This window comes from Nycticebus coucang, chromosome 11, assembly GCF_027406575.1.
Source record: "Nycticebus coucang isolate mNycCou1 chromosome 11, mNycCou1.pri, whole genome shotgun sequence".
NCBI lineage: Eukaryota > Metazoa > Chordata > Mammalia > Primates > Lorisidae > Nycticebus > Nycticebus coucang.
Window position 1 is genome coordinate 109217997 of NC_069790.1, and position 8543 is coordinate 109226539.

The 8543-nt window shown below is 42.0% G+C and overlaps 1 pseudogene; it reads right to left on the minus strand.

Annotated features, from left to right (window-relative positions):
* Positions 1-6813: 6813 nt before the first annotated feature.
* On the minus strand, positions 6814-7893 carry LOC128560364 (snurportin-1-like; annotated as a pseudogene).
* Between the last annotated feature and the right edge of the window lie 650 nt (positions 7894-8543).

Below are 8543 nucleotides of genomic sequence, written 5' to 3' on the forward strand. Positions count from 1 at the left end.
GGCACAAAAATAGAGACAAAGACATCTGGAACCAAACAGAAAACCATGAAATAAAACCAACATCTAACAGCCACCTGATCTTTGATAAACCAAATAAGAACATACACTGGGAGAAAGAATCCCTATTCAATAAATGGTACTGGGAGAACTGGATAACCACATGTAAAAGACTGAAACTGGACCCTCACCTTTTCTATTCACTAAAATTGATTCAAGACAGATAAAATATCTAAATCTAAAGCATGAATCAATAAAAATCCTTGAAGAAACTATGGGGAAAACTCTTGAAGGTATCAGCCTGGGGAAAGATTTTATGAAGAAGACTTCAGTGGCAATTGCAAGAACAACAAAAATAAACAAATGGGACTTAATTATATTGAAAAGCTTCTGTACAGGTAAGGAGACAACAACCAAAGCAACCATCAGAATGAAACCTTGATTTCTGACCCAAAGCCTAGACCAGGGGTCGTCAAACTACAGCCCGTGGGCCACATGCGGCCCACCAAGGACCTTTATCCAGCCCGCCAGGTGTTTTTGCCACAGCTGCCTGTCTTGCTTAGCAGCCGACTTGTCCTGAGCCGCAGTGTGCATGTGTGGAATGTGCGCCAACTCTCCGACTCCACTCCTTCTCTCTGTCTCTCCCTGCCCCTCCTTCTCTCTGTCTCTCCCCACTGGGTGTTTTTGCTGTCCTGCTTAGTAGCCCACTCACCCAGGCCCACAGTGCGCACGTGTGGAATGTGCCCACACTCTCTGACTACCATCCTACTCTCCGACTCCTCAGTCTCTGGTGTAATCGGAGGAGTCACCAGATTGCCTAGGCAGAGCCTGCTGCTGCCTAAGGACCAAGGTAAGAACAAGTTGGGATTTTTTTTTTTTTTTGAAGTTAGGAGGTCTTTTTTTTTTGCAGTTAGTAGGGCCTTTTTTTTTTGCAGTTAAGGGGGGCCTTTTTTTCTGAAGTTAGGAGGTCTTTTTTTTTTTTACAGATGGGGGCACTTTTTTTTTGAAGTTAGAAGAGCCTTTTTTTTGAAGTTAGGAGATCCTTTTTTTTTTTAAGTTGGTTAGTTGGTTGGGGGTGGTTTCTGGGGGGCGTTGCATCACAGTGATAACGCAAATAGTCAGTGCTCAGTGCTAATGCAAATGGTCAGTGCTCAGAGCTAATGCAAATGGTCAGTGCTCAGAGGTAATGCAAATGGCCAGAGCTCAGAGGTAATGCAAATAGTGCTCCATGGTGATGATAATTGTAAGTGCTCAGTGTTAATTTAAATTGTTAGCGCTCAGTATTAATGCAAATTGTTAGCAGTCAGTGTTATCGCAAATGGTCAGCAGTCAGTGTTAATGCAAATGGTCAGTGCTCAGTGTTATCGCATGGAGACCCCAAACTGGTAATCTGCCTAGGGCCCCATGGGAACTGAATCTAGCTCTGCAGACAGCTGAGGAGTAGGAAACCCAATTTAATTGACAGTAAGTGCATTTACATTCTGATTGCTATTCAGTTGTGTATGATGTTGTATGTTGTGTGCTGTATAAGCCCCGGTTCACACTGTTGCGATCTTTGAGCAGTGCTAGTTCAGCCATATGCTTACATGCATATGCATGTAAGCATATGGCTGAACTCACATTAGATTCGGAAGAAAAAAGGCATATGTGCCTTCTTTTTTCCTGCAGTAGAATCTGATCACATGGGTGAGAAGATATGCGAGTTCACAGATCGCAGTGCGGTTCTCACAGTGTAATGTGAACTGGAAAGGCTCTGTAATTATGCCTGTTCCCACACTGCACCAGTGTGAGCCTGAGGTAAAAGCGGAGTTCCACCATATGGGCACTGGCAAGGCTGAAATGATGTGGACTGGCAAGGCTGCATTGATGGGCACTGATCAGACTGCATTGATGGGCAGTGCAGTCTATATGTCTCAGTGTGGGCAAAGTTATTGCTGGTATATTATTTTTGGAGCACTGTATATATATATTGGTATTTTACTAATAGCAATTTGGAATCCCTAGGAAACAATGATATCAAGAAAGAGAAAAATTGACTTGGAGTGTAGGATATTCAAAGAACAGTGGACTTATGATTACTTTTTCGTGTAGTAAAAGGAAATAGCTGTGTTTCATATGCCAAAATACAGTGTCTGTGTTCAAAGCATACAATTTGCATCAACACTATCAAACTCAACATAAAAATAAATATGATTGGTTGATTGAAGAAATGAGAAAAGATAAAATATTAAAACTGAAATATACATTGACAACTCAGCAAAATACTTTTGTGAAGCAGACACAGCTAAATACTTCATCACTGTGAGCAAGTTTTCAAGTTGCCAAGCTAATAGCGTGCCCTGGCAGACCATTCGTGGAGGGAGAATTTGTTAAAGAATGCCTTCTTTCTGTTGCCAAAGAGATGTGTCCAGAGAAGGCCGATTTATTTAGTACAGTGAGTCTTTCAGGACCCTCATTACATGAAGGATTGAGAAATGGGAGACAATTTGCATCAGCATTTGCAAAACTCCGCAAAAAACTTTCCTATTTTTCCTTGGCACTCGACGAAAATAATGATGTTCGTGATTCTGCACAACTTCTAATTTTTATTTGTGGGACAAACGACTATTTTGAAGTCACAGAAGAGTTTGCTGCACTGCAAACCATCACAGGAACAACTACAGGACAGGATATCTATGAAAAGGTTTGCCAAACTGTGAATAGTTTGGAGCTGGACTGGGCAAAACTAGCCAGTGTGACAACTGATGGTGCTCCTAGCATGGTGAGGTCTAAGAAAGGAGTAATTGTTCGCATTAAGCAAGAGATGGACAAACATAACTATTCTCATCCAATAGCCATACACTGCCTCATCCACCAACAAGCGCTGTGTAGTAAATCACAGAAGTGGGACTCTGTTATGAAAACTGTAGTATCTTGTGTTAACTTCATTAGAGGTAATGCACTAAACCACAGACAATTTCAGGAATTTCTGTCTGAGCTAAATGTTGCCTGTGAAGATGTTCCGTACCACACAGAAGTCTGTTGGCTGAGTTGAGGGAGAGTTTTGAGACATTTCTATGACTTACTTCCACAGATTACAGCTTTTCTGCTTTCAAAAAATAAAGACGTACCAGAGATCAATGGTACAGAATAGAAATGGCGCCTTGCCTTTCTGACAGATGTAGCAGAGCTACTCAACAGTTTCAATGTGCAACTTGAAGGAAAGGGGAAGCTCATCTGTGATATGCAATCACATGTGAAAGCATTTGAAGTAAAATTAGGCCTCCTCATCAAACAAGTGAAGGATGAAAATTTCTGCCATCTCCCCACAACTCAAAATCTGTTAGTGGAAAATCCATTGGTTACATTCCCAAATAAAACATTTGTGGATTCACTGGAAAAGTTGCAAAAGGATTTCCAATTTAGATTTAAAGAGCTACATCTCCATGAACAGGACATACAGCTTTTCTGTAACCCATTTTCTGTTGACGGTGCACATGTGGATATGATTTACCAAATGGAACTGGCTGAACTATAGAATTGTGACTCTCTGAAAGACGCATTTAAGTCAAGCAGCCTTCCTAATTTCTATGCATTGCTCCCCTGTGAGACATATCCTAATCTCAGGAACCATGCACTCAAAATGGCAACCATCTTTGGCAGCACTTATGTCTGTGAACAGACGTTTTCCAGAATGAAACATCTGAAATCTCCAACCAGATCTAGACTAACTGATGCACACTTGCATCACTTGTTAGGACTAGCAGTGACAAATATATATGGAACCGGACATTGACCATCTCATTAGCCAAAAGCAGACCCATAGTTCCCATTGAAATACTGGTAAGTTTATTGATTTAACTTTACTTGTTCTTCATTTTAAATATTGTATTTGTTCCCATTTTGTTTTTTTACTTGAAAATAAGATATGTGCAATGTGCATAGGAATTTGTTCATAGTTTTTTTTTTTTTTTTTTAAACTATAGTCCGGCCCTCCAACTGTCTGAGGGACAGTGAACTGGCCCCCTGTTTAAAAGGTTTGAGGACCCTTGGCCTAGACTTTCTTTGTCCCTTTCTTTCTTTGCTTTCTGCATTCACCTCCAGGCCTCTCTCTATCCTTCTTAGCCAGTGAAATTAAAGCAACCCCCCCCCCCGCCATGAGCCCTGTTGTCATAGTCCCTTTACCTGAAATATCTTCTTCCCTCCTTAGCCTTCTTTACCAGTTCACCATGATTCTTTATTCCATTTATCTTGGACACTTCTTCCTCTATAGGCTCTTGCTCACAAGGAAATTTTCTCCTGGCTGTTTATCTATTTTTAGATCTCTCTCTATGACCTCCAAGAATAGAACAAGATATGAGATTTGAACTATAGCATATTCACCTGTGAACCAGAGCCTAGTCTGGTACCCGGAAATAACAAGTTACTAAAGGAATGACCATTTACAAAAATGAGTGAATCCTAATTACTGATGCAGACTATTATGTAAAACTAAGCAGCTAGCAGACTGGAATCTGTTTAAACCCAAAATGAGTTGCAATCACAAGAACCAGTAAAACACTATTCAAAGAAGTGAGAGGAGGACCATTCTGAGTTCTGCCTGGTGCTGGCATCAGCCCCATATAAAGCACAATGCTGGCAAAGGGTTTTACAGTATAGGAAACACTGAGCTGTTGCTGGATAACTGAGAAGCCACTTAGGTCAATTGAGGAATGCCCTTCACCCTTCCTTTTGTTGCTGGATGAAGGGGTCTGGCCACCTGTGACTGTCAGCCAATATGCAGAGATGGAAATAGTGCCACCAAAGGGATTCTGGAGAACAGTGAGAGTAGCCTCTCTAAGACCATTCTGTTGTTCCATTTCCAACATTATACTTTTATATATTCAAGTTCAAAATGAAGACCATGTTAACCCTTCTTAAACAATTATCAACAGAACCCAGGACCCAGTAAACAATAATCAGCATAACTCATGACCCAAAATAACATTCCAATTCAAAAGTTAATCTCCTAAATCAATCCACCTAAACTACTCAAAATAGGCATCTTTAGGATGGGAACTAAATTTACAAAACAGTAAGAATGGGAAACGGGGGCAAAGGTCAGGCAGGTCCTGAACCAAACAGACCAGCTGCATCATATTGGCCCTCGCTTGACCCCATTTTATTTCCATCATATGCGCTCACTTTCCTTATTTGCTCAAGAAAAGCATTTTTTTTTTTTTTTTTTTTTGAGACAGAGTCTTGCTCTGTCTCCCTGGGTAGAGTGCTGTGGCATCATAGCTCACAGCAATCTCATACTCCTGTTCTCAAGCAATCCTTCTTACCTCAGCCTCCCGGGTAGCCAGGACTACAAGGGCCTGCCACAGTGCCTGGCTGGTTTTTCTATTTTTAGTAGGGATGGGGTCTCACTCTTGCTCAGGCTGGTGTTGAATTCCTGACCTCAGGAGGCCTGCAACCCCACCTCAGCCTTCCAGAGTGCTGGGATTACAGGTGTGAGTCACCACACCTGACCCTCCTAGAAGAACTTTTGGAATGATAGTGCCTGGTTTCCTCTGTGTGGTATCCTGAAAATTTCTAGCATCAGGCAGCATGGTCATACATACCTGTTATAGTTCCACTTCTGAAGGATGCAGTGGGAAGATCATTTGAGACCAGCCTGGGCAACATAGAACATAGTGAGAGTCAGTCTCTCTCTCTCTCTCTCTCTCTCTTCCCCTTTCGGCCCCCTCTCTCAGAAAAAAAAAAAAAATTCCAGCATCAAAAGTTCAGAAGTCATCTCTTTAAAAAAAAAAAACAAAAACAAAACAAAGAATTTTATCTGTTGTCAGAAGGTATTGTTCACAGCCAGTTACAGATGGAATTTCTTGTTCTACCTTTCCCCTTCTCACAACTTCACTTGACTAGTCTTAAAAAATAATAATTTTATCTCTTACCTGGGAAGGCAGAACATTTTCCCCCCTCTTTTAAAAAGAAATTGTGATATATAACCCACTGGAGAAAAATATAAATGTATGAAGTTTGAAGTATAGTTAGAAAGCAAAACCCTGGGTAACTGCAACCTAAGTCAAGAAGATTATTACTGGCTTGGCGCCTGTGGCTCAAGCAGGTAAAGTGCCAATCACATACACCTGAGCTGGCGGGTTCAAATCCAGCCTGGGCCTGCCAAACAACAATGATGGCTGCAAACAAAAATTAGCCGGGTGTTGTGGCAGGCGCCTATAGTCCTAGCTACTTGGGAGGCGGAGGCAGGAAAATCGCTTGAGCCCAGGAGTTGGAGGTTGCTGTGAGCTGTGATGGCACAGCACTCTACCCAGGGTGACAGCTTGAGGCTCTGTCTCAAAAAAAAAGAAGATCATTGCCACCACCTGCTACCTTTCCAAGGCCTCTCTCCTGTTCCTACATCCCTTTCAATCCTGCTCAGAGGTGATGCCTACCACGACATTTTACATCACTTCCTTACCTTCATATTTATAATTTTATACTTACCCAGATGTATTAGTTTCCTACTGCTTCTATAGTAAGTTACAACAAATTGGTGGCTTGGTGGCTTAAAACAAATTTATTTATTTATTTTTCTTAAGAAGTACATACATTTACATTGTAGATCTAGGATACACTTATCAAGGTAGGAGCTGCTCAAATCAATCTGAATGCCACCCAATGTGGGAATGCCTCCCCCTCTTAGAGCCAGCATTTCAGATTGAAGATAAGCTATTTCCAGCTGGAGTGGCTTTGAAAAGTCCACTCTAAAATGAAGTCATCTCTTGTTACCATCCTCTTCCCCAGTCTTCCTTCTGGGCCAAGTACCATCCGTGACTCCCTCAGGGGCCTTCCCTCTTAATTCTCCATGAGGCTCTCAGCATGGTCTGGGTTATAGGGAGAGCTCTTCAGCTTGGGGGTAGATAGGTGCTCCAACTCATAGTGCCCGTTCTCAGAAGCCTTGTGAGTGAGTTTCTCCTCCATGCCCTCCTTCTGGCTCCTCTTATGCTCAATAATCCGCTGGAGTTGGTGCCCAGCATATTCTGGCTTGGTGTTAGTGGGCCAGCTGGCACAGCTACACCAAGGACATCAGACACCATGTAGGGGCACAGCCAGCCCACCAAGGGAGTGCTTCCGGGGCTGTAGTGGGTCTGCTTGTGGTAGAAGAGAAGTCCATCTACCTCAAAAGGGAAATCCATAGAAAGCACCTTACACAGGCTTGCAGGGGTACAGGGGAAATTCTTTAGCCCCACAAATTTAAAGGGATTGAGTTTGGTTTTCTCTCCCAGTCCTTCTTCTGGTAACTTTGAATACATCCAGTAGAATCGGAAATCAGTCTGGCAGTCATAAAAAGGGTGTCCCCGCCAGCACATCACATCCAGAACATAGTAGGTCTGGTTCACCTCACTGTAAATGCAATCCAGAATGGTGTAGTCTTTGCTGTTGTTGAGTTTTGCCTGTTGCCTCCTGGCAGAAGAGAGGAAACGCTGTTGACACAGTAGCCATTCTTGGTGTAGGCACTGGTAGAGCCCCTGGATGCCACAATAAGGGCTCTTTTTCCAACAGGGCACACGACCACACCACAATTCCTGCCCCAAATCCGAAGGCACATCAATTAACCACTCGGAGAGCATCAGTTGATTAGCATAGCCTTTTGGTCACTTCTTGCCACCGTCAATGTCCATTTCTTCATCATCTTTCTTATCTTCTTCTTCACTCTCTATTCCTGTCCAGTCATCTTCAGCCAGTCTTCCGGCATGGTTCACATAATCCAGCCGCTTGCATTTCTGCAGTTCCACTAACCAGCGGCGCTGCTCACTTTGCTCCAAGGAACTGTACTTGGATTTGTACTGGGACAGGCTGGGGTGTGGGGCAGCTGTGCTGTTCAGATCTTCAGACAGAAAAGCTACTAGCCAGGGGTCGGCTCAGCTCTTCCATCTTCCCTCAGTTACTGGGGAAGTTCCTCTTTCCTCTCCGGATCTCGGTTTGGCAATCTTAAAACAAATTTATTATCTTGTAGTTCTATAAATGTAGAAGTCCAACACAGGTCTTACTGGACTAAAATCCAGAAATCAGGGCTGGGCATGGTGGTTTGTACAAAGCCATTATATCATCTAGATATTTTATCAGTTATAAGTCTTCAAATATTTTCTTTAATTCTGTGGTGCTATATTTCACTATATTTATAATATGTTTGATGAACAGAAGTTCTTTTTAATGTAGCTTAATTTATCAATTTTATCAGTTATGGTTAGTGTTTCTTGTTTAAGAAAATTTTCCCAATGCTGAGGTCATGAATATTTATGTTTATATTGCCTTCTAAAAGCTTTCCAGTTTTGCTTATCATATTTGGGCCAATAATCAACCTAGAATTAAATTTTCGTATGGTGCCATATTGGACTTTTTCATCTTTTTTTTTTTATGCTATCCAATTGACCCAGCACTATTTATTAAACAGACAAATTCTGCAGGTCCAGTTTCATCATAAGTACCCACATATGCAGGAGTCTGTTTCTGGGTTTTCTATTCTATCTACTTCACCATTCAAGTTCTCTATGATTATAATGCCATACTATCATAAGGACCAC